The following is a 4,694-nucleotide window of genomic DNA, read 5'->3' on the forward strand; positions in this document are numbered from 1 at the left end:
TGGAACTCACTCTGTAGACCAGACTGGCCTCAAACTCACAGAGATCCTCCTGCCTTTGCCTCCCGAATGCTGTGATTAAAGGTGTGCGCCACCACCTGGCTCTCTCTACTTCTTAAATGATGTGTGTGTTGAGGGCAGAGGACAATCTGTGTCAGACCTCACGTCCCGCCTTGTTTGAGACAGATCCCTTTGTTGGCTGTTGTGTGCACCAGACTAACCTATCCCTGAGCAGCTGGGAATTCTCTTGTCTCTGCCTACCAGTGGGCTGGAATTACAGACACAGGCTACCATGCCAACCCTATTTGGGCTCTGGGAATTTGAACTCAGGTCTTCAAACTTGCATGGCAAGTGTGTTAATGACTGAACCATCTTCTCAGTCACTCCTCCATCCTTTAAAATACAAATGATTCCTGCAGAAGTATCCAGCACCACATCAGATGTTGGTTACCTTTGTTTTGCCCAGCAGCGGGGGTAAAGAAACTGAAAAGGTGTGAGTCTGTTCTAGTTCCTTCTGTGTGGCTGGTTCATCCCTCTGGGAAGTTCCGCTCCTTCCCTGGTTCATTTCTTTGTCTAGAGCTGCCTTTGGGGCAGGTCCCCAGTTTGGTTTTGCTCCTCTAAGAGCACCGTCAATCCCCCTCATTCCTAAGATAGGCTCTCGGAACACAGGCTTCAAACACTAATAGTTCTTTGTCCTTGGATCGTGACGTGTTTGCCACCTCTTCACAGTGTAAAAATAGAACCTGAATTCCTTTCCTTCCTGGCTATTTTTACTGTTTTTAAGGTTGGTCTTCTTTCCCCTTAATCTTCAGTTTCTAGGAGATTAAGCAGGAAGTGTGCAAGCTTGTGCCTGTAATTCCAGTCCACTGGTAGGCAGAGATGAGAGAATTCCCAGCAGCTCAAGGGTAGGTTAGTCTGGTGCACACAACAGCCAACAACAAAGAGATCTGTCTCAAACAAGGCGGGAAGTGAGGTCTGCCGCTGGGATTGTCCTCTGTCCTCGACACACACATACTCATACTGAAATCTGATTTGATCCACTTCTTGAGCTGGAGGCTGTCTTTCTCGAGAATTGGGGGGGAGGGGTGTCAGCTCAGCTGCTGTTTCCCTGAATATTACTGCCATGACCCTTACGTCGTCTGCTCAGACTCTGATGCTATAAATATCATACTTTTGAGTTCATCCAAGTTTTAAGTTTTGTGTATTTTTTGCTTCCATAATTAAAAAAAATTTAGTGTGTGTCTCTGTTTCTGTGTACAATTTGGGGACACGTACCATGGCATAAGTGTGGGGGTCAGAGGACACCCTTGTGGAGTCAGGGTCTCTCCTGACATCTTTACCTGGGTTCCAGGGACGGAAGTGAGACCACTGGGCTCCGGAGGCAAATGCCTTTACCCGCCAAGCCATCTTACTTCCTTATTTCCGCGACTTTCGACGTGTTCTCTTTTAGGTCTGTGTCATCACTCAGGTTTGCCATTTTCTGTTTTGTTTGGGGGAAACTAATTATTGATGTCTCTGTGCACCGCGTGGGTGTACCTGCAAGTTGAGTGTCTCCTTGTTTAGGACATGGCTTTCCTGGTTGGGGTAGGACTGGCTGGTGCAGCTGCATTCTGAACATCTGGGTAACTCGGGATCCAGTTCCAATATTCTGTCTTGGCTGTAGTCGTCCTGCTTAGGCACAGAGCTGAGGCACAAGCCTTCTCTTGTGGGCTTAAGTTCCAAGGTGACAACTTGCAATGCTGTTCTGTTTGCTTCCTTCTCCAGGGCTCCAGGGCTTCTGCCTAGCCCCCAGGGGTGTCTTCCAATGGGTTGAAAGGGCTTCTGCGGGCTGTGTGGTGACATTGCCGAGGGCAAGCAGGCACTGCGTGGCTCGGGTCTCTGTGTCACTGGGTGGAGGGCACCAAGGCAGAGGGCTGCTGTCACTGCTGCCAATGAACTGGGACAATTGGTGCCCGTGTGAAGTGAGTGCCGGGAACTCTAACGGACTTCTCTTTCTTCACCTGGGAAGCAAGCGTTTCTTATTTTCTCACTTATTTTTTTTTTGTCTTTGCCTGAGGTTGGTTCCGTGTGAGGCCTCGCGATAGCCTGGTTCCCGGGTTATGAGGGACACAGAAGCAAGTGCAGGGGACCCACCACATTGCCAGAGACCCCAACTCTGTTCTAGGCAGCGTTTACGGTGCTCAGACTTCCTTTATGCAGGGTGTTTAACTGTGTTTAGAGGAGGAAATAAAAATGAAAATGATTCCACACCACCTTGTTCTGAAACCACTGGCCTAACTCTAAAGGAAAAGCTGGTTAGAGAAATGGAGGGGGAAGTGGATGAATCCGCCAAACAAATGCAGTTGATTGGATCTTAATTGTCTGATCTCAAAATGGACTTTATATGTAAGCTCAAGTCTGTAATTGTTAAATACATAACAAGCTGTCATTGTTATACCTGTATTCCCTGTACTTGGGTGGCAGGGGCAGGAGGATCTCTAATTCAAGGCCACTTTGGGTGAGGCCAGCCTACTGAGATCTGTCTCAAAAAAAGATCTGGAGAGAATACTCACTAGTTAAGAGCCCTGGCTTCTCTTCCAGAGACCCAGATTCGATTCCCAGCACCCACATGGTACACAGACATATGTGAAGGCAAAACACGCACACCACCGCGCACACTGGACGTCTGATCCTGTGTCTGGTGGCACAGATGGCTGGCGTGACACTAGGTTGAGCCTGTACACAGCTGAACTCCTCACATGCTGGAAAGCACTGGGGAGATACATGAGTAGCAAAAGCGCTACTGGCTGAGGCTAAGCACATCTGAGCGGTGACTGGCAGGGGTTATAACCTCAAATCTCTCTTTTGCAAGGAACGGGCTGGGAGGCAGGGAAAACTACATCACTGGATCAAGGATGCCATGCTCTGATGCTAAAAAACCATGTGGAAAGAGCCAAAGGCAGATGAGTTCTGTAATCGATAAGTGATGTCTGCTACGGGGGCAGGTTGGGCAGTGGTAACACATACAGGATTCATTTAACATTGTTACCTTGAGAAGTCCTCTAGAGCTCACATTCTCTCAGACCAAGGACTAAACTGTGTTTAAAGGCCCCAGGAATGAGACAGTGTTTCTCAGGAGGTATAGAGCTGTACTGGCTTGCAAGTCAGGAGTGAGGAACTTTTGCCAACCTTTTTGCAGGGGTAGGGGGCGCTCAGAACACACATACTGCGGGTTGAACTGGACTTGGGTTTGGGTTTACACACTCTCCACCAATACATACTTGCAAACTGGTACATTTCTTTTTTTGTAACAACATTCTCTGCTTTGATAAACGGCAATAACACATCTTCCCGATGACACCTGTCCCTGGGGTCCTATCCTCTCTGCTCCCACGGTTCTCCTAGCAGACAAAGAGCTGTGAACATAACTTGTCCTGGGAGACGGGAAAACATTTTAATTGCAAATAAATCAAGCCCATTTTCATACCTTACCTCATAATCAACACTGGGTTACTAATACCTCTCATCTGAGAATTGGCTCAAAATAAGGAGTAAGCAGAAAATGACTCTTTAGTATACTAGACATGTGTGCCCAATACCAGAGGGCAAGTCACATCGGGCTTCCTGTAACCAGGTAAGGTCGCCACCATATTGCAGATGTGAAGTGGCCAGGAATGAGCTCTTCCTACGGTGTCATCTCCCTGGGAGTGGACTCAAGATCCCAGTTCTCCATCACCCTTCATGAGGCAGCTCCCTCCCCCCTCCCCTGCCACACCTGGACTTCTGGGAAATAGTTAAGTCGCTGTTTCACTGGCTACAAATCCAGTAAGAAGGACCTGCCCTTGGCTGGGAAGTCCTACAAATGAGATCCTGGTTGGTGGGTGACCTGGGATAAGCCAAAGAGCTGCTAGAGTTCTCACGCAAGAAAGTTAGCAAACAGCCTGCCTGGTGCTTCACCGTCTGCCTCGCCTGTTTCGGGGATAAGGTATCTTGCACGTGTACAAACGGCATCCTTTCTCTGGTCCTAGAAGATGCAAGCAAACTGCACACTGTTTATCTGTGAATACACTCCTCACAGGTCAGTCACCTCATTAGGGAGCTCCCATTGGAGAAAGCACAAAAGCATGAGGCGGTATAGCATCGTGATTAAGGATCATAGCTCGTGTGAGGAATTTTGAGGCTCAAATATATACAGTCGTATCATTGTGCATGTTTAGTATGTGTGTAAGTGCACAATGTGTATGTGTGTGCACAGGTGTAAGTGCAGACTAGCCAGTTCAAAAGTGTCCAGAGAGTCTCCTGTTTCCACTTCCGATCTCCTGACTAAACTGCCGTGGTTATGAAAACACACTACAAATGGGTTCTGGGGATTTGAACTCAAGTCATTAAACTTGCAGGTAAGCACTTTTATGGATGGACAAACCTCCTGAGCCTCGGACTGTTTTTCAGGTGTATGAACTTGGACACATGATTTAAAGTTTCTAAGTCTCATTTTTTTCCTCAGTTGTAAAATGGGAATGGTAACATTGCTACATCGTCGGCTTGGTGTATTTACAAAGATAATGCGCAAGACGGCTCAGCATCGCCTCAGCACAAACTTACATACGCTGGCCGCTCATCAGAAGTAAAACTCTCGGAGTAGCCATGACTTGTCACAGTCCCTTCAGAAATCACTGCTGCTTAGAGACAACACGACAGAGCCACACTTTGAGTCTACA

Source organism: Microtus pennsylvanicus, chromosome 11 (genome assembly GCF_037038515.1).
Source record: "Microtus pennsylvanicus isolate mMicPen1 chromosome 11, mMicPen1.hap1, whole genome shotgun sequence".
Classification (NCBI taxonomy): Eukaryota; Metazoa; Chordata; class Mammalia; order Rodentia; family Cricetidae; genus Microtus; species Microtus pennsylvanicus.